Below are 23,589 nucleotides of genomic sequence, written 5' to 3'. Positions count from 1 at the left end.
GGTGTTGCGTGGGAACACCCGCAGCAACACCCATGAAACACCCCTTCATCGCAAAGTGCTGCGTGTGTAGGAGCCATATTTACAAGGAGAGGAAAAGTCATGCAGGGTGGCTTTTCCTCTCGTAAATATAAAGGTGTCCCCTGCGCCACCAGTACGTCACAAAAAGTGATGTACTGGTGGCGCAGGGAGCTTGTAAATCTGCCCTGCAATATCGAGATCTCACCGCTATGCAGTGGGAGTGTATGTAATATACTACTTTGGAAGAAAAACAGCGCACAAACACCTCCTTACAGTGGAAGTTAAAAAAAATACATTATCCTGAGTATACAAATAAATAAAGCGAAAATGTACGTGTGCAGTTGTATGTACTATGGTATTACAAAGTCTATATTCTATCTTTCAGGTCACTAAACTGGAGGGTGCACCATGAACCAGCACGTGCTTAGACACACAACAGAGGCAAACCGTGAGCCTAGAATATTTTTTCCAGTATTAACAGCTCCATTTATAACTTTCTCTCACCCACGTTTTAATGTCGTTTTTTCTGTTGATCTGTAATTTAAATCTGACGCAGTAGGCACTTCCACACAGACACCGTGTCAATACGGCCCTATAACACAAGTGAAATGTACCAGGCACACTACACACGTAAAATCCTAGTGTTACCTTGACTTGTAATGTTTGACCTCCTTTAGTCACATCGATCTAATTTTAAACACTAATTTTATTTTTTGATTTGCCGATTACCTACCATACGTCTATTGGAGTCCACATCACAATTTGTTTATTATATTATATGTTTTATTGAAGTTATGTTTCTAGTTCTTTATTGCATTGTTATCTTTAAGTTATCTTTAAGTTCCATTTCCAGTTATTTATTGTTGTTTTAATAAAAGTTTATTAAAAACAATATATACAAAATATACATATACAAAATATATACAAAATTAAAACTGTGGGCCTCAATGACGCCCCCTTTCTGTATTATGTGAGGGGGGCTGCGTGGCCCTCCGCCTGATGCCCTCGAGAGCCCTGGAGACCGCCAAGCCCAAAGCCGGATCCTGCAGTATCCCGGGGTGCCTACCCCTGGGACACTGCTCTTTGCTATGACAGGGTGGAAGTCTCCCGGCTCCTGCCCTCCCATAACAAACTTCGTTTGAATTTTGAAAGACAAACAACAAACATACTGCTCCCCCTGAGAAAAAGCAGTCTGCTTTCCCATTTGGAAGAGAGAGCTCGCTCTTCCTAATAGGAAAGCAGTTTCCAATGACAGAGCCTGACATTGCAAACGGCAGTGTCCCGGGGCTGTGCACCACGGGACACTGCAAGAGCCGGCCCTGGGGGGTGGCGGTCCCCAGGTCTATCTTGGGCTCCAGGAGGGGGGCCACGCGGCCCCCTCCAACACTTTCAAGAAGCCCCGAGGGAGGCGGTCCCCGCAGCTGGAAGGGCCTCAGAGCCCCCCTCAATTGATATTTTAAAACCTCGGGGATGGCGGTCCCTGGGGCCCCTCTGGGCCCCCAATATAATAAACTACATTGCCCCCTGGTCTTGGCCCCCGCGGGGGCTAATTAGCACTAAAGCGGGCTTCAGGTTTCTTATTTTTTTCTACGCCATACGTGTTTCCTACGTGCATGCCACGATTAAAAAAACATATATATAAATTTTTTTGGTTTTCTTGTGCCTCGGTTCTACCGAGACACAAGATGGCTGCCAACACTTCCTGGTATGGAGTGTTGACAAACAGTTGACAGCCAATTAGCATGCAATTTGTGCTCGTAGTGCTACGCGTACAATCCTCGGACGGTACTTCATCTATAGATATAGCTATGATTTTACTTTTGATTTTCTCAGGAACTACTGCAAGGATTTACACCATTTAACAAAAAGCGGCTGGGGGGACCTAAGAGCCCCCCAACACATATACATTTAAATTTACTGTGGGGGGGCGATGAGCCCCCGCTGCACATATATTTTAAAAAAAGCCCCGGGGATAGCTGTCCCTGGTCTGCGGGGCCCCTCTGGGCCCCCCATTATAATAAACTACATTGCTCCAGGTTCTTGGCCACCCCAGGGGCTAAGTAGCACTAAAGTGGGCTTCAGGTATTCTTTTTTTTCTCACGCCATACGCGTATCCTATGCGCATGCCGCATTTAAAAAAACAAACTAATTTTTAGGCCTTGGAGGTCCATGTGGGACCCCCTGAGCAGGCCTAGGGGTCAGGGTGTGTCTACCCTGCCCCCTTTGCGTCTTTTGCGCACTTACTAGTTTGGAGTGTTGACAAACAGTTGACAGCCAATTAGCATGCAGCTTGTGCTCGTAGTGGTACTCGTACAATCCTCAGATGGTACTTCGTCTATAGATATATCTATGATTTCACTTTTGATTTTCTCAGGAACTACTGCACGGATTTACAAATATTTAAAAAAAAGCCCCAGGGGTAGCGGTCCCCGGGGCTGCGGGGCTCCTCTGGGCCCCCCATTATAAAAAACTACATTGCCCCCGGGACATGGCCCCCCTGGGGGCTAATTAGCACTAAAGTGGGCTTCAGGTTTCTTTATTTTTCCACGCCATACGCATATCCTACGTGCATGCCACGATTAAAAAATATATATATATTTTTTTGTTTTCTTGTGCCTCGGTTCTACTGAGACACGAGATGGCTGCCAACACTTCCTGGTATGGAGTGTTGAAAAACAGTTCACAGTCAATTAGCATGCAGTTCGTGCTCGTAGTGGTATGCGTACAATCCTCGGACGGTACTTTGTCTATAGATATATCTATGATTTCACTTTTGATTTTCTCAGGAACTACTGCACGGATTTACACCATTTAACAAAAAGCGGCGGGGGGACCTAAGAGCCCCCCCCACACATATACATTTACTGCGGGGGCGACGAGCCCCCGTCGAACATATTTGTTAAAAAAAGCACCGGGGGTAGCGGTCCCCCGGGCTGCGGGGCCCCTCTGGCCCCCCCATTATAATAAACTACATTGCCCCCGGGACTTGGTCCCCCCAGGGGCTAAGTAGCTATAAAGCGGGCTTCAGGTTTTCTTTTATTTTCTCACACAATACACGTATCTTACGCGCATGCAGCCGCGGTCGGTAGGGGAGTACCTGCCGGGGCGGTGACGTGGGGAGGGGGAGGGCCAGGATGGGGGTTAGTAATGTATGGATAATGGAGGTTTGCAGATTAGTAAAAATTTAAATAAATCAAAAAATTTCGTTGCGCGCACTGCATTGCATTTGGGGATGCAGTGCGTGCAACGAAATTCGTTTGATTTATACAAATGTTTACTTACCTGCAAACCTCCTTTATCCATACATTACTAATCCCAACCCTGGCCCTCCCCCTCCCCACACCACCGCCCCGGCAGGTACTCCCCTACCGACCGCGGCTGCGCGCATGCCACGTTTAAAAAAAACAAAAACATTTTTAGGCCTTAGAGGTCCTTGTGGGACCCCCTGAGCAGGCCTAGGGGGTCAGGGTGTGTCTACCCTACCCCCTTTGCGTCTTTTGCACACTTCTTGTTCTGTTTTCTGGTGCCTCGGGTCTACCGAGACACAAGATGGCTGCCAACACTTCCTGGTATGGAGTGTTGACAAACAGTTGACAGCCAATTACCATGCAGTTCGTGCTCGTAGTGGTACGCGTACAATCCTCAGACTGTACTTCGTCTATAGATATATCTATGATTTAACTTTTGATTTTCTCAGGAACTACTGCACGGATTTACACCATTTAACAAAAAGTGGCTGGGGACCTAAGAGCCCCCCCACACATATACATTTACATTAACTGCGGTGGGGCAATGAACCCCCGCCGCACATATATTTAAAAAAAAGCCCCGGGGGTAGCGGTCCCCGGGGCTGCGGGGCCCCTCTGGGCTCCCCATTATAATAAACTACATTGCTCCCGGGACTTGACCCCACTGGGGGCTAATTAGCACTAAAGCGGGCTTCAGGTTTTCTTTTTTTTTCCACGCCATACGCGTATCCTACTTGCATGCCGCGATTTAAGAAACAAAAATAATGTAATTTTTTTTAGACCTTGGGGGTCCTTGTGGGACCCCCTGAGCAGGCCTTCATGAGTGATGTCACTGACCATGTCATGAGTGATGTAGTATGTGATGTCATCAGCAGTGCATTGCAGGCGCGCGAGTTATAGTTAGCTGAACTAACTATAACGGGGGAATTTCAATGGTTTTGTATGAGTGAAATCTCCAGCTAACTATAATATGTGTGATACTTATGTTTTTTTCAGTGAATTTGCAAGGTTTTTTAAATGCTAATTCCTAACTATAACGTGGCTGAAACCTCTGGTTTTTTCAGTGAATTTCAAAGGTTTAGTAAATGATCATTTTTAAATGTATACATGATTACATTTCTTTCTTTTTATACTAATTTCTTAAATTTTTATTAAAAATATTTATATTTATTTTATTTTTTAAATTATATTTCATATTCTTAATGTAAAATATTAACAAAACTAAATCCCAATTTTTTTTATAAAAAAAAGAATTTTCTAAATTTTTTACAATTAAAATCTGTATAATTCCTTTTTCATATTTTTTTGGTAATCGCACCGTACGCGTACACTGATCGCACCACACTTTGTACGGCAAATGGTCCTCTGCGCGTAGCCACGCACTCGTTCCGGATACGCTTTGACCTTGCGCATCACATTAACGCTTCTGCGTGACGTCATATACGGCGACCCGTAAGCGTGCGGCGCAAAAGTTTCTAATTGTTCAAAAACATATATTTATGTATTTAATGTGCATATTAAGGGAAGACAGTATCTAGGACAATCAAGAAAATACTTTTTTTTAACTTGTAATAGCGATTATTACTTTTAAAAGCAATTACGCAAATCGCAGAGGTACGTCGTACGTACTCGCATCTTAAGAGCACCGTAAGAGCACTGTAAGCGTACGCAAAGTCATGTGACCATAAAAGGAGAGTTTTGTTTGGTTCATAATACTTCCTATTCCAACTGTTGAAAGACCCCTCTCATTTTGATCATCCTACTTCGACTTTTCCAGGAAAAACATCTATTCTGTGGAGCTGTAGTCTTTTACAACCAAACTCTACAATCGCTGCTCTTTTTGAGACTTCATCAGTACATTCCTCTAAGGAAGATTTTGTTACTGAGCCACCTCAGAAAAAGAGAAAAGAAGCTTTTATGTGGAAGTTTTCTTCATTTCCGGAGGGACAGAAAAAGGTGAATGTACCGAAAGTAACATGCAAGATCTGTGAGGTTACACTTTCCAGGGCTGACCCCACTAAAAAGTACTCTTTCGGGACAGCCTCAATGGTTCGCCATGTCAAAAATTTGCATCCAAATAATTATGGAAGGATGGCAACACAAAGATTCCAGGAGAACCCTCAACCTGCAGTTCCTTCTACCTCAACTGCACCACCACCTCCTCCGAGCAGTCCGCATCCTATAATTGTGCCTCAGTTTGCAGATCTTACAATTCATTGTAAATTTTGCAGAGAACTCCTTTGTAACGGTGAGCAGTCTATTTACCGCATTGTGAAGAGCAAAGAAGAGCACCGTTGCCCAAAAGAATGAATTTTGTTTTTCTTTTTTCTTCCTGTTCCCCAAGAGCATTGCTGGAGCTGCGTTGCACTTGGAGCACAAGTCAAGCAATGCACCGCCTTCACAAAACAAATACATCCCATACCTGTGCCATTTTTGCTCCATAATACACTACATTGTAAATACGGTGCATCCATTGTGCTGATATCACAGTGCACACTAACTGCCATATCTCTGGGAATGTACCACTTATTGTACATCTGCTGATTACTGTTTGAATGTAGTGAATGCATTACTACACACTAATCAACGAGTCACTACAAATCTATAACAGGAATGACAGAGTGTTTGGTGGAAGTGTAAGGATAGAGACTGGGGAATTCAAAATATAAAAGGTAAATTTGCAGGTGCAGAGAACAGTACATGCATAGTAAATAGGAGTTTGAAGCAGCCCATATACTAAGGCCTACTTTGCTCCATAATTACTTGGGTACTGACTGCATGATTACAGTTCTGCAAAGAGAGTGCATGACTGAATGTATAAAAGCTTCAGTTTTACCACAGTACATATGTAAGGAAATACTACTGAATGGCTCACTACAATATTGAAACAGTAGAGTGAGAGTGATTGTGAAAGTCTAATGATACAGACTGGACAATTGAATGTATAAAAAACAAATGTGCAGCTACATAGAAGAGTGCATGCATACTCTATACAGGTTTAAACCAGTACATGGCCTAAATCCTACTTTGCACCATGATTACTTGAGTACTTACAGTTCTGCAAGGAGAGTGTCTGTCTCAATTTAGAAGTGCTTTATTTTTAGCACATTGCATAAATAAGGGCATTCTGCTGAATACTTCACTACAATACTGAATCAGCAATCACAAAGAGTTTGTTGGAAGTATATGAATATAGACTGGATAATAAAAGCTATAAAAGACAAGTTTCCCATGCATAGAAGACTGCATGCATAGTGTATAGTAGTTTGAAGCAGTCCATGCCCTAAGGCCCACTTTGCACCATGACTACTTGGGTACTAGCTGAATTATTACAATTCTGCAAGGAGAGTGTCTGGCAAAATGTACAGCAGCTTCACTTTTAGAACAGTGTATACATAGACACATACTACTGAATGGCTCACTACAATACTAAAATAGCAGTACCAAAATGTTTGGAGGAAGTGTAAATATACAGACTAGGCAATTGAAAGTTTAAAAGCCAAGTCTACAGGTGCATAGAAAAGGGCATTTATTATTTAATAACTTTCCCAAAGCCCCAAGCGCCAGCACACCTTTCCGAGGGTAGGATTACGATTTTCAAATGCTAGCATTTTTTAAATTAAGAACCATAAAAATAACAAATATTAAACCTTTTTTTTCTTCTAATGATAACGATATATTTTTATACGTCTTCTATTTAGATGCTTTTAATCATGAAAATGCAAATAACACATTTTACAGAGTAACACTTTTTAAACTCTCCAACATATGTAGATAATAATGCATTATATGTGTTACTATCAAAATCGAAACCTTTACAGCTTCACAGTTTGAAACTTTTCAGAACATGTGCAGATGAAAAACAGTTAAAACGTGAGCACGTGTAAACTGCAAAATGTGCAATCTACATACGCAGAGCCACATCTTCCTTCCATAGACTACTAAGCAACAAAAAACTATGTAAACCACACCTACTGTGCAATTTGTTTCGTTTTCCCAAGTTATTTCTGACTCACCAATCTCTGTTGCAGGTTCCGTTCTCCAGCATCGGATTCTCTTTTTGCGTCAACAAACATATTCCGGAGTTGTAAGTTGTTTCAAGATGGCATAGGCATAGTACTTAGTTATATTTGTCAATATTTAAACATTTATATGTAGAAAAAAAAGTTATTGCATGTTTTTCGCTTTTTCTCTGTAACGTCAGCAGCTCGTTCTTAGAAACAGATATATTATAACAAATATTACTCCTTTTCTGGCTCCTTTTGCCTTATATATATTGCCCATTTATATTATAATATTGATACTGTACTTCGCTCGAGAAGTGTTGCAAACTCGTTGACGCAAACCCTAAACATTTACAATCAACGTGACAATCATACACTTGTTATTATGTTTTCCCCTAGAGATCACACACTGTTAATATGTATGTTATAACATTAACAGTCTTATTGATCCTAGCGGAATTCACAATCCGTCGTCACAAACAGTAACGATAAGTAAGCAACGTTACCGGCTTGCGGCTTTCGGTCTATTTTCCCCTTGTGATCATATGCTGTGAGATTATATACATATTATTATTCTCACCATCATGATCTCAGAGGAGTTTATGACCCGTCGCCACAACGATCTAATTTTTTCGCCTACCGGAGAAAAGAAGTTCAGTAAATAATTACCGCTCAAAACTATTTCATTATGGATGTTCTGTTAAATACATAACTTTATTTTCCTTTTCTTTTTACTTTAACAATGGTATCAATCGTTATATTATAATTAGGGCTCCCGGTTTTCCGTTTTTTGCCGATTTTTACATATAAATATAGACAGAAAACAAGTTTTCCTTTATCTGTATTTATATATAAAAACGGGAAAATACTAGTGGGCTAAGAGGTGTCAGGCACACACAGAGCTGCCAGCCGCACCCGAGTACTTCACAGGTCTATAAAAGACCATTTACTTGTTGATGAGTCCTTGTTGTTCTTTCACCCCTTCTAAGAGGCCCTGCCAGAGTCAGATTAGGAGCCTCTATTTCCACCATTGTTGCGAGACTGAACAAACGCAGCTCGCTCCGGGAAGTGTCTTAGAGGGAGGGCGTTAAACCCTGGGGCACCATGAACACCCTGATGGTTGCCGCGTGGAAAGCCTGAGACCACTGTGGTGGAGGATAAAGACTGCGTGACGTCATGGATTGTAATAATGTGTTAAAAAATATTTTCGATTTAGTTACCATTTCCTTACACTATCGCTGTGTCACATTAGAGTTTTTTATGATCTCTCTCCTCTGGGGCTGCGCGACGCAGTCTGTTAAAATGCTCTAGTCTGCACTTCACTCCCGTGGCTGGCAGCAGAGGTGTGATGAAACGGGAGGGCAGCAGAGGTGTGATTATTAGCATCCTTCTCTGATCTCAGCAAGCCAAGGGACCACATAGAGAGGAGGCTGGGGGAGAGTGGGGCGGAGGAGGGGGGCTCGCTCTGGAATGAGAGCAGTCTCCTCCTACACTGTGTTACGAATTGCCAGGCAGAGAAAAGCAACTCTCGCTCTGGACAGTAGACCTCAACACGAGGAGTCAGAGACAACACGCTCACACCTGGCATGTGACCTGCTTAGCAAACTGTGGCAGTCTGAAAACAAGATCACACCTGGCGTGCCCAATTTACTGCAGCTACGATTGGCAGAAGGCAGGACGATTGCAACGGGGCAAGCCCCCATTAAGCTGGCCACACATTTTATCCGGGGAACAGGGTAAACCCTGTTGATGTAACCTCCAACCAGGCTACACATGGCAGTCAGACAACACAATCACACATGGCGTGTGCCATACTAAGCAGCACCTGGTCCTCAGGCATTAAGACCAACTTCCAGCTGGGGCAGCAGATAGCGTAACATTCAGGCATCTGCACTGTAATAGATGCTTTGTTGTTAAATTCAATGGCTTGAATCGACCTCACAAGGATGAAAGGCTGAGTGGACCAGCCAGGATAAGAACCCGTAATAGCAGTGTGAACATAGATTTCAGCAGCTGGCGCTTAACCGTATGAGCTATTTCAGCAGCAAGGACGTCAGGGAATCAGAGGGTATTTTAAGAATGTATTATCCTTGGCTGCAGATATCTGCATGGCAGCCGAAGAATGCAGCCATTTTTCACCACGACGTTCTCAATCCCCAGAACGGGCTGTTAGGATAGAAAGTGAACAAGATCACATCTGGCTAGGTCCTACTGACTGCAGCTGTCATCCACAGTTCAAAACCACACCGGGCCAGACTACGATTCTGTCACTTCACTTGCAGTCCAGCTATTTACTGCAACATATAATGTCGAAGGAAAACAAGCACTGGCAAAGTAAATAGTTCTGACTCTGGCAAACTGGTGCAACAGATTAAAAAAAATAAATTAATACAAATATATGCCACAAAACTATAAAAGACAAAAAACTTGCTAACAGCGAAGGATGATCATAAGCTTGTTACTAGATTGGTGTTACTCAATTCTCTCCCTGTGTAGTTAGAGTGCAGTGTCACTTTAAATAAATGTAGAAAAATACTAGCTGTACCGTCGTATTTTGCTTGTGGCAAAAATGAATGTGGATAAATACAGAAAGAATGTCCCAAAAATAAATATGGATAAATACAGATGGAAATTGCAAAAAAATTAAATACCATAAAACCGGGAGCCCTAATTATAATAGATTGTCCTATTGCTACAGAAGAAGAATGGGAGATTTTTCAGCGCCATCTGTAATATAATTATCAAATATTTATAAAAACGTGATCAGATATTTTTATATATATTAAAATATAGCTACCATGCATACTTTTTTATTTTAAATATTTAATAAACCCTACATTTCTGAATGTTATTTTCTAATTTCTATTCTTATTTGTGATTCCTATTCACCTTCTCCGTAAAGAATATATAGGACCTGTACTTTATATTATAAGAGTAACATTCTATATATTCTTGGCGAGTATGTGATTTATTAGCGGAACAGTCTGCAACTTGTAAACACTACGACAGCACGTTTCTGAATTGTACAGAATACACATTTTAAAAATAATAAAGCATGCATTTCTATGTAATATGAAACAATTTAGATTTTACTGTTTTACTTGTTCTCTTGATCTGAGATAATGTAGTGCGGGAGTGTTTGCGGTAGCACTCCTATTCTACTTTATCTAAAAGTAACTGATGCCCTATTACATCAACAAGAATGTGGGGCAACATTTTTTCAAACTGTAGCAACAAAAATGAACTATATAGCCACGCTTAACTGATATTTTATGAAATTCCATTTTTAATTGTCACCCCTTTCATATATACTGCGACAGTTTCTGAAGAAAGTTTATTTGTATTTGCTTAATAAAAACTGTTTCAAACCTAGACTGATTTTTTTGCTGCGCAACCACACCTCCCCATCGGGAAAGTAAACACCACATTATAAGTAAATAGTACTACTAAGAAGTATGTCACCTACAAACTTGATAAAAGAAAACAGCACAAGACACTGTTATTTTTCCGCCGTGATTTATACACTACTCGGCAATTATATAAATGGCCCTTGAAACATATATAAAAAATTGTTTACCTCATAATTCCTCTCCACCTCCTTATGGGCACTGTACACAGTTAATAGTTTTCCTAACCTGCCCTCTACTACTTTCTTTCCCCATACTCCTTTGCAAAATGCATCACAATATCACTGTCAACAATGAACCATTCCCACCCAATAAGGAGCAAACTTGTGTTCGGAACACTTTAGCCAATAAAATGTCCATCTAGTTCCAAAGATGAGCAAGGAATGACTGCTAGGCCTTCTACTTTTAATACTTTACAGCCAATGAACATTAAACTTCGTAAAGTCCCGCTTGGAGCACGTTACCCTAATACTCCCCGAACAGGAAGGAATTCTTAATAAAACTTTTCCACGAACTTCTTCTACTAAATTCTTTTAAATTCTTCTAATACTTCTTCTTCTAAATTTGGTGTAATTCCGTTCAGCCGTTCGGGCTGTAGCCCTGGCTAAAGGTCCCTATGGAAAATTGCATGGGGAAAACACGTTTTGGGGCCCGCTTTTTTCTTGTCCCCCAGTCACAAAGCACCCCCAAACTTAAAGGGAAGGAGCGGAACCGAGCAGGCCATTTTCTTGGAGAAATTCGCGAAGATTCGTCCACCGGCGCCAAAGTTATTCCAAATAGAATGTTGTGGATTTCCTATGGAAAGTAGGTCCTAACTATAACTACCTACTGACGACTGCTAGTAGGTAATTTATATATATATATATATATATATATATATATATATATATATATATATATATATATATTCACTGATAAAACCATGTTTCACACACATTATAGTTAGGAATTAGCATTTAAAAAAACCTTAGAAATTCACTGAAAAAACCATAGGTTTCACACATGTTATAGTTAGCTGGACATTTCACTCATACAAAAGCATTAAAATCCCCCCGTTATAGTTAGTCCATCTAGCTATAACTCGCGCGCCCTCAATGCACTACTGATGACGTCACATATTACATCACTCATGACATGGTCAGTGACATCACTCATGACACCACTGATGACATCTCAATTGACATCACTGATGACATCATCCTTGTGGCAGACCTCCTCTCACCGTAATATAACCTTTGATACACACATTCAAATATAGAAACTAAAATTTTCAAAAAAAAGGAGATACCAATACCAGTTACAACAACCTATTCAGTAATTCCAACATCTACATACACATCCACTCATTCACCAACAATTCTATAAAGTCACTCATACATATACTCACTCATCATATGTACTCATACACCTATATACCCAGTTACACACCTACACTCATACATAGAGTTACTCACACACATACTCACACATGCAAATAAACTATCAAACATCCATTTACTTGCATATACAGCTATACACACACCACTACACTTACTTCTACAGAAACGTGCACATACTTACTCTCTTAAACAATCACTTATAGAAACACATAATTATTTTTACAGGAACTCTTCCAATCTCTCACTCTCACATATACTCACTTATGTACATCAATATTCATATATACTAGTTTAAAACATATGTAGTTACTCATAAAGATACTATTGAGACAGTCATTCACTCACTAACACAACCATACACACACTCATCCACCCATACAGTCTTGCACACATGCTGTCTTCAAAGCACATACAAACAGAGCGTCACTCATTCATGCATCTATGCACTAAGTAATACCCCCACCAAACCATACAGACACTTATTCTGATACTAAAAAATAATAATAACCCATATAGACACTCATGTAGCTATTCACCAACCCAGGCAGCCACTTATACACAAAGTGAGAAACTGATACAGATATTTACAAATTTAAACATTACTTTGCTAATACATGTATTCACTAAGATACACTTAATAAGTCAGTTATACAATCAATTTTACAAAAAAAAATACATTTAGACACTTATTTACCCATTTATTCTTCCATCGACGTTTAGATATACATATATAAAAAATATTTATTTTTCAGAAAGACACAAATTCACTGGATGATTTTATCAGTGATGTCTTCAGTGATGTAATTTGAGATATCTTCAGTGATGTCATGAGTGATGTCACTGACCATCTCATGAGTGATGTAATATGTGACGTCATCAGTAGTGCATTGCGGGCGCGAGAGTTATAGTTAGTTGAACTATAATGGGGGAATTTCAATGGTTTTGTATGAGTGAAATGTCAAGCTAACTATAACATGTGTGAAACCTATGGTTTCCTCAGTGAATTTTTAAGGTTTTTTAAATGCTAATTCCTAACTATAACGTGTGTGTAACCTATGTTTTTTTCAGTGAATTTGCAAGGTTTTTTAAATGCTAATTCCTAACTATAACGTGGGTGAAACCTATGTTTTTTTCAGTGAATTTCAACGGTTTTGTAAATGATAATTTTTAAATGTATTAATTATTATATTTCTTTCTTTTTATACTAATTTCCTACATTTTATAACTATTTTTATTTATTTTATTTTTTAAGTTACAATATATTTTTTTTGTGTAAAATAATAAAAAAAATAATCAAAAATATATATTTTTTCAATATATTAAAATTAAATTCTATATATTCAATATATTTTCTTTTTCCAATTTTTTCTTTTTTGGTAATGGTATGGTACACATACGGTGATCGCACCATCCTTTGTACGGGTAATCGTATTCTGCGCGTACCCGCGCATACATTACGAATATGTTTTGACGTTACGCGTCGCATCAGCGCTTCTGCGTGAAGTCATGTACGTTTGTACGGTGCCCAGTACGCGTACTGCGCAAAAGTTTCTAATTGTTTAAAAAGATATATTTATGTATTTAATGTAAATATTAAGGGAAGACATTATCTGGGTTAATCATGAAAATAGTTTTTTTTTACTTTTAATAGGCGTATATAACTTTTAAAAGCAATTACGCAAATCGTGGCGGTACGACGTCGGTACGCGCACCATAAGCGCACCCTACGCATATGCATAGCCATGTGACTTTAAAAGAACAGATTTGATTGGTTCCTAACACTTCCTACTCCAACTGTTGAAAGACCCCACCCATTTTAATCATTCTTCTTTGACTTTCTCAGGAGAAGCATCTCTTCTGTAGAGCTCAAGTCATTTTAGAAACCATCATCAATATGGATGCACGTGTGGAATCCTCTTCTGAGCACTCATCAGAGGAGAAATTTGTTGCAGAGCAGCGTCAGGAAAAAAGGAAAGAGGCTGTCATTTGGAAATTCTTCACCTTTCCTGAAGGCCAAAAAAAGGTGAATGCCCAAAAAGTCACATGTAAAAACTATGAAACAACACTTTCCAGAGGCGACCCCAGCAAAAAGTATTCCTTTGGAACAGCAAGTATGGTGCGCCATGTTAAAAATCTGAACCCTCGTTATTACGCGAGAGCTTGCTCTCAAAGGATGCGGGACAACCCTACACCTGCTACTCCCAGCACTTGTACTGCACCACCACCAGCTATCAGTCCACACCCAGATATCAGACCAGATTTTGCAGATCTTATTATCCATTGCAAATTTTGCAATGAGGTTCTCTGTTATGGGGAACAGTCAATTGACTTGATTATCCGGAGGAAAAGGGAGCACCGTTGCTTACGTCGTTAATTTTGTTTTCTTGATTTGTTCCTGTTGGACACTTTTTTGGTTGCAGTTTCTTTTTTTTCGTTAAAAAAAAATAAATAAATAAAAACCTGTAAAACTTTGTTTGAATGAATGTGTAGTGCATAAATGAATGAATGAATACATTAGTAGTGTATTGTGACAGTGAAAGTGCAGAACTATAAGGAAGCGCTACAGCATAAATCTATAAGGTGTTTACTTATATTATACCGTAGTACTTCCGAAGCACTTGAATGTAACATATGTTACAAGTCTATGCTTCCCTTTGCACTGCTGGTGAAACTGCCTGGGTCAATTTGTAAGTGTTAGGGGCAGATTTACAACCCCCTTATGCCTCTTTTACACCGCCATTGCATCACCTTTGTGACGCAGCGGTGGTGCAAAAGATGTGCCATGGTGTGTGGTATTTACAATGTGACGCATCTGGGAGGTGCGTCACAATATAAATTCCTGTGCCAGAAGGAGGCATTCCTACACTGGGGTGGGGCATTCCAGTGCAGAAACACTACCTAAAAGTGGCTGAGTGAAATTTACAAGATTTCAATTTGTCACTTTTGGGCTCATGCTGCGTCAAAACCCTGCACTTGCCTGAAGCAGGCGTAAGGATTGACACAGCATTCTGAGCATAGGGCCCACAGAGCATTGCTGGAGATGTGTTGCACTTGCAACACAACTCAAGCAATGCGCCGCCTTTACGGCACAGATGCATCACATACCTGTGCCATTTTTGCCCCATGGTGCACCGCATTGTAAATACGGTGCATCCATGGTGGTGGTGTCATGGTGCACGATAACTGGCATATCCCTGGGGATGTGCCAGTAATTGTATTTGTTCCTATTAGTGTTTTAATGTAGTGAATGTATTACTACACACTGATGAATGACTCAGTACAAAACTAAAACAGCAATGACAGAGTGTTTGGTGGAAGTGTAAGGAAACAGACTGGGGAATTGAAGGTATAAAAGACAAATTAGCAGGTGCATAGAAGCCTGCATGCATAGTCTATAGGGGTTTCAAGAAGTCCATACACTAAGGCCTACTTTGCTGCATGAGTAGTTAGGTACTGACAGAATGATTACAGTTCTGCAAGGAAAGTGCCTAACTGAATTTATAACAGCTTGAGTTTTACCACAGTGCATAGATAAGCATATACTGCTGAATGGCTCACTACAATACTGAAACGGCAGTGACAGAGTGTTTGGTGGAAGTGTAAAGATACAGACTGGGGAATTGAAGCTATATAAAACACAAGTTTACAGGTGCATAGAAGACTGCAAGCATAGTGTATAGGGGTTTAAAGTAGTCCATGGCCTAAGGCCTACTTTGCTCCATGAATACATGGGTACTGACTGGATGATTTCAGTTCTGCAAGGAAAGTGCCTGACTGAATTTATAACAGCTTCAGTTTTAGCACAGTGCATAGATCAGCACATACTGCTGAATGGCTTCCTACAATACTGAAACAGCAGTGACAGAGTGTTTGCTGGAAGTGTAAGGATATAGACTGGGGAATTGAAGGTATAAAAGACAAGTTTGCAGGTGCATGGAAGACTGCATGCATAGTCTATAGGGGTTTCAAGCAGTCCATACCCTAAGGCCTACTTTGCTGCATGCGTAGTTGGGTACTGACAGAATTATTACAGTTCTGCAAGGAAAGTGCCTGACTGAATTTATAACAGCTTCAGTTTTACCACAGTGTTTAGATATGCACATACTGCTGAATGGCTCATTGCAATAATGAAACAGCAGTGTCAGAGTGTTTGGTGGAAGTGCAAGGAGACAGAGTTGGGAATTGAAGGTATAAAAGACAAGTTTGAAGGTGTATAGAACACTGCATGCATAGTCTATCGGGGTTTGAAGCAGTTCATGCCCTGAGGCCTACTTTGCTGCATGAGTACTTAGGTACTGACTGGATGAATACAGTTTTGCAAGAACAGTGCCTGCCTGAATTTATACCAGCTTCAGTTTTAGCACAGTGCATAGATAAGGACATTCTACTGAATGGCTCAGTACAATACTGAATCAGCAGTGACAGAATGTTTGCTGGAAGCGTAAGGATACAGATTGGGCAATTGAAGGTATAAAAGACAAGTTTGCAGGTGCATAGAAGACTGCAAGCATAGTCTATAAGGGTTTGAAGCAGTCCATGGCCTAAGGCGTACTTTGCTCCATGACTACTGGGGTACTGACTGGATGATTTCAGTTCTGCAAGGAGAGTGCCTGACTGAATTTATAACAGCTTCAGTTTTAGCACAGTGCATAGATAAGCACATACTACTGAATGGCTCAGTACAATACTGAATCAGCAGTGACAGAATGTTTGCAGGACGTGTAAGGATACAGATTGGGCAATTGGAGGTATAAAAGACAAGTCTGCAGGTGCATAGAAGACTGCATGCATAGTCTATAGGGGTTTGAAGCAGTCCATGCCCCAAGGCCTACTTTGCTGCATGAGTAGTTATGTACTGACTGGATAAATACAGTTCTGCAAGGAGAGTGCCTGACTGAATTTATAACAGCTTCAGTTTTAGCACAGTACATAGATAAGTACATACTGATGAATGGCTCAGTACACGACTGAATCAGCAGTGACAGAATGTTTGCAGGACGTGTAAGGATACAGATTGGGCAATTGGAGGTATAAAAGACAAGTTTGCAGGTGCATAGAAGACTGCATGCATAGTCTATAGGGGTTTGAAGCAGTCCATGCCCTAAGGCCTACTTTGCTGCATGAGTAGTTATGTACTGACTGGATGAATACAGTTCTGCAAGGAGAATGCCTGACTGAATTTATAACAGCTTCAGTTTTAGCACAGTACATAGATAAGTACATACTGATGAATGGCTCAGTACAAGACTGAATCAGCAGGGTCAGAGTGTTTGCTGGAAGTGTAAGGATATAGACTGGGGAATTCAAGGTATAAAAGACACGTTTCAAGGTGCATGCAAGACTGCATGCATAGCCTATAGGGGTTTGAAACAGTGTATGCCCTAAGACCTACTTTGCTGCAAGAGTACTTGGGTACTGACTGAATTATTTCAGTTCTGTACAGAGAGTGCCTGACTGAAATTATAAGTGCTTGAGTATTACTGCACTGAAACAATTATCACAGACTGCTAAATGGGTCACTACAGATGTGCAAGAATAGTCACAAAGTGTTTGGTAAAAGTATAAGCATACAGAATGGAGAATTGAAAATATGAAACACAAGTGTGCAGGTGGATAGAAAAATGAATATATACTGGATAGGTGTTTGACGCAGTTTATGTCCTAAGGGCTATTTCACTGCATCAGTATTTGGGCACTGACTAAATATTTACAGTCTGTAAGGAGATTGCCTGACTGAATTTATAAGTGCTTCAGTGTTAGTGCAGTGAATGGATTACCACAGACTGCTAAATTGGTCACTGCAAGAACATTCACAGAGTGTTTGGTGGAAGTATAATGATACAGAGTGGGGAATTGAAGATGTAAAACACAAGTGTACAGGTTGATACAAGAATACATATATACTGGATAGGATTTTGAAACAGTCCATGGCCTAAGGCCTACTGCACTGCATAAGTACTTGGGTACTGACTAAATGATTACAATTCTGTAAGAAGAGTGCCTGACTAAATGTATAAGTGCTTGAGTATTAGTGCAGTGAAAGGATTATCACAGACTGCTAAATTGGTCACTACAGTAGTGCAAGAACAGTTATAGAGTGTTTGGTGGAAGAATAACAATACAGAATGGAGAATTCAATATGTGAAACACAAGTGTGCAGGTGGATAGAAGAATGCATTTATACTGGATAGGGGTTTAAAGCAGTTCATGTCCTACGACCTGAGTATTACTGCAGTGAATGGATTATCACAGACTGCTAAAAGGGTCACTACAGTATTGCAAGAACAGTCACAGAGTGTCTGGTGGAAGGATAAGGATACAGAGTGGAGAATTGAAGATGTAAAACAGAAGTGTACAGATTGATAGAAGAATACATATATACTGGATACGAGTTTGAAGCAGTTTATGTCATAAGGCCTACTGCACTGCATCAGTACTTGAGTACTGACTAAATCATTACAATTCTCTAAGGAGAGTGCCTCACTGAATTTATAACTGCTTGAGTGTAAGTGCACTAAATAAATTATCACAGACTGCTAAATGGGTCACTACAATAGTGCAAGAACAGTCACAGAATGTTTGATGGAAGTATAGGGATACAGAATGGAGAATTGAAGATGTGAAACACAAGAGTGCACATCGATACAAGAATACATATATACTGGATAAGGGATTGAAGCAGTACATCTGCATTTGTATTTCGAGCCCGAGAGGCTCCGACATCCACAGGGGCATTTTGGGAGGTAGAGCGGCCCCGTCTGGCAGCGGGCCGCTCCCCCCTTATGGCAGCATTTGTTCTCTGGCCCACGAGGCTCCCACGTGTTGGGTCATAGTTGTTTTAGAGCCTGTAAGTCTCCCACATCGTTTTTGGCGCTATTGTTCATTTCAGAGCCCTACAGAGAGCCAGGAGGCACGCCGGTGCCATACTCAGGTCTTACAGCTGCCCAGCACTTAGTGGGCAGCTGCTTCGTTTAGGCTTTGCACATCCTTCCTTGGCTGCCTGCGGACACAGGGCGTCTTAGCCCCTGAGAGGCCAAATTGGCCTAGGGACATTTTCTTGTGTTATGCCCTTGCTAGGAGTACCTGTTTTTGCCCCATGTGATCTTTGCACAATTGTGATTACCTGCCTAATGTGATTTCTGCATCATGTGTAATGTCTTTTTACCTACACCTCTAAATGTCTGTTTATGATTAGGAGGTTGTTTTACCTAGTATAGGTTATACTAGTGAGTTCATGCTTCCCTGCGTGATATATGCCTGAGGTTGTTAGGATTACGTAGGTGGTACTTACTTTTTACCTGTGGTTACTGGCTGTGTTCTACCCTTGTTATTTGGTGCTACAGTTATTATGCATTCTATGTGCTAAGCGTTATTCCTACAAAGTGCTATTTCTACCAAGTGCTAGTTCTAGTTCTACAAGTGCTTATTCCTGACAGTGGCCCACGTGGCCCTGTCCCATGTACATAATCCCCTGTAAATTCTGTCCGTGCCATGGCACATTGTAAAGTGTGAGTTTATTATCTAATGTGTTTGGTATAATACAAAGGCAATTTTTATATATAACCTTGTGTGGAGTTCCTTTTGTGGGGGGCCTGGGATGTTGTTGCTGGTGGGTGCATGCGCAAATACTTAACCTACATTGCCTCCGGGATAAGCCTTACTGCTCGTGTCAAGTTACCTAGAGGGTGAGCAGGGGTTATCTTTGGCGTGTAACTCCCTTACCCTGGCTAGAGTGGTGGTTTCTGCCTTGCTTTGGCGCAAGCCTTAGCCAACTGAAATCCCATTTCTAACAGGCCTGTACACGCCTGGCCAAGGCCCACAGTTGTGAGGAGTCTCCACTCTTGGGCGGAATCTCTGCAGTGAGAATTCATTGCAAGTCTCCGCCCACAGTGAAGAGACGCCCCCACCACTGCAGGGCCTCCACCACAGATACGGAGGCCCTTTATTAATCAGTCCTCAAGCATTTACCAATTTTGCAGTGTTTGGAAGGGAGAACACGAGCACTAAATTGCTGGCTAGCAGGAGTAAAATACACAGTCCGAATCACAATAAAAACAGTTTCAGCAACAAAACAAGGTAGTGAAGGCAAATATCTGGGAGAATACCATTCAAAAGACGGTAATTTTGTACATTGTACAATTGCTCCTCCCGCACGCCCCATTTTGAGGTTCTGGTAATCCCTGAGTCCACCTCTTCAAGACCTTCTCATTCAATATTTCACTAGTGTCTAACCTACACCTCCACTGTGATACCCATCCCCTCCCTCGTCCCCACCACTTTGTTTTTTCCCCCACCTTTTCCCGGGTGTCCTCATGGCCAATCTGCACTTCCTCTGTTACTATCCCTTCTTTACCCTTAACATTTTGTTTCCTTTCACTTATTTCCTGGTAGCCTAGTTGCCGACCTGCACTTCCCGTTATATCAACCCTTCCCTTGTCATCAAACATTGCTTTCCTGCCAGCACCCCTTCACCCTCTCCCCTTAGCCTTATCCTCTTTTACTTATGCCCCCCCCATTTCCTCTGTCGTGTTCCCCTCCCCAAACCAGCGCACACCATCTGTGACAATTTCCCTGCTTAATGACTGCTGCGAAAGGTGGGGTTGCCCGCTCTGGGCCCCAGTGTCCCTTGTTCCTCCTGGCCCTGGGTCAAGAAGACTTTCGTTTAAACATACACCACGACTAAAAGAGGATTGCCCCTTCCACCGTGGGCTTTGCTGTTTGGAGCTATGTGTTCTATTTCTTGGATGATTGCTATGGCAATTCGATGCTGAATCATTACCTCTGTGCATTCTGCAGAACCTACAATATCATGTTATGGCTTACCTATCCATTGTGTTATTTGTTTGTTTATTTAAGGCACATACATAGTATGACCCTAGCCACTTGGGGGGCATAGCGCCACACAAACTAGGAGCAATAACAACAGTAGCAAAATGCATATGTTGAAAGAATATGAATAGCATAGGGAACAATGTAAAAATGTGTTTAATTCATTTCATAAGGTTATGGGAAATTATCATCTCACAGCCTGTGTATGGCCCTTTGGAATTTTCCATGCCCAGTTCATAGTAGGCCAGTTCATAGTAGCTCCATAGTTAAAATGATAAAAAATAATAGACGTCTTAGCTCATTCCCTTTAAACTGAACAGTACATATTATGACTTTTTTTTAATGTATCCTTATATTTATTGACTTATTAAAGCCGCACATAGGCATAATCTAGAGGTGAAGGGATGAATAAACATAGTGAGGCACCATGTTCTGTCATGTTCGTTATGTTGCGTTGTGATGTTTAGTGTTGTGTTGTGCTGTGCTGTGTTATGTTATGGTATGTTATGTTATGTTATGTTATGTTATGTACACACTCAAACCACAGGCGTTGAGAGCCGAAAGGCAGTCCACAGCAAAAGGGGCAGGAACAGAGGAGTAATGCTCGCAACCCTAAATTTCCTACAACTTTCGCTTCTTCCAACCAATCACAGACTTAAAATCACTGCTCATTTAATTCAGAACATAGACATCACAGTGACCTGTAAGTATGTTTCCACTGGGATTAAACGTTATCGCTTGGCTGTAAATATGAACTAAAAAAATTAAGTCGCCAGGCAAGTCTATAAAAAAGACCTACTAAATGCATTAATTACTTTGTATATAATATATTTGCCTGCACAGTTTACTGTGTGCCATACTTAAATATGCTTATAAATCATTCTGACTTGCTCATACGACACAGGGAAAAATTGTAAATCACTTGTATCTCATTAAAGATTTAAGGTACGTACGCGTGTATTAATTAGAAGATCAGACCACAGGGTTCTAAGATGTTGCGCCCCAAAATAACCTTTTATTGATTTGCATTCGGCCCGAACTTCCTTATAATGAGAAGACATAAGCACAAACTCTTCTCCGCTGATTCAGCGTGACATTGGCATGAGTGCCCTAGAAATAGCTCGAGTAATCAATGTGCTCTGAGAGTTACCTAGCACAAATTACTCATTAACTCAATTGCACATAATAAAAAAGAACAGCAATTAATTAATGAGTCACCCTCAGATCACTTTGATTACAACCTTACAGGGTTGAAACACCAGTCACAAAAGGAGAGCCCTCTCGTTATTCATAGCTACCAATTGGCCCATTGTCTGGCCTGCGCCTGGTGTCATATTTAACATATGCCTACAGGTAATTGTGCAATTACTTTCAGAAATGAAGATGCCCAGGGGATGCTGCGCCTAGAATAGAATGTATGAAAGTACAAAGCTCACTGTGGATAGTATATTTGAAAACGTTGCCAGCAGCAGGCCCGAGGATAGTGTTAAATAACCAATTTCTCGTTATTATAGTTTGTTATTGAGCATTTGTCCTTCCAGAGCTATTGAAATAAAGTCTTCGAGAATTAAGGACTGTTTAGAGCTCGTATTATAGGTTTTCCCACTTGGAGACAGTATATTTAAATTTTCACATCTGCATTTTGCTATAGTTTGGAATTGATTTCAAAATGCAGGATTGCACATGACGAGAGCAGTATTGCAAGTTTTATCAAGGGAATCCAGTTAAAGAAAAAAGCTAGGCTGAAGGAATATAAAGTTGCCATCTGAAGTAACTAAGCTACAGTGTCTTGGTTAAATGCCACAACAATAAGCTTTCAGTGTAATTATAACAGTTCCCTTAGGTAACTAAGGAACATCTGTTAGCGGCACATAGCAGGTGCTAGCAATCACAGAGACTGAAAATAAAAAAAATCTTTTTCATTAAATAGTTCTCATTTCTGAACATGTAGGTAAACTAACCCATTAAAGGTTCCAGCATCTTCTCTTGTAAGTTATCTGTCAAGACATACAAAATACTAGCATTTAAATCCTTACATTATCAACGTTGTGCATGCATTATGCATGATGTAAATTAAATTATTTGGAATACAAAATGTAATTCAATTTATTGTGTTTTTTCCTGCTTGTGACTACACTACATTTATTCCATACATAAATAATTGGAAAACATTGGCTTCCTAAACCTATGAAATTTCCAATTTTACTGACATTTTGCATTGTGGTTCCACATATTTTTTCGTGCAGTCACAACGTAAAATGCTAGTGGAGATTTACAGAGCCATGCAAGGGCCGATTTGCGCCACTGTGAATGGCTTTGTAAAAGAGGTAATGCAATGCAGCGACTTGGGCTGCATTGTGCTATTTATTTTTATTTTATTTAGGAAGTTTTATATAGCGCTAGCCTGACCGGAAGGTATCGGAGCGCTTAACATAATTACAGAGCGGTGCAAAACAAAGCAAAACAAAGCAAAACACAATACAGTACAGCGAGACATTCAGGATACGAATCATAGTAAGGAGAAAGAAGAAGAGATCCATTGCAGGGTTTTAGCATTCCCCATCCGGGAGGGGAGTAGAGTCTCTTTAGCCACTCCAAGCTGTTCCTATCTGATAGCTAAAGAGCGGTCAAGGAACAGGATTTTGAGCTGACTTTTGAATTTAGGGAAGGAAGGAATAGTTCTGATGTGGGGGGTGGGGGGAAT

The sequence above is a fragment of the Lissotriton helveticus genome, chromosome 1_1, assembly GCF_964261635.1.
Source record: "Lissotriton helveticus chromosome 1_1, aLisHel1.1, whole genome shotgun sequence".
Classification (NCBI taxonomy): domain Eukaryota; kingdom Metazoa; phylum Chordata; class Amphibia; order Caudata; family Salamandridae; genus Lissotriton; species Lissotriton helveticus.
Note: the sequence above shows the minus strand (reverse complement) of the source record.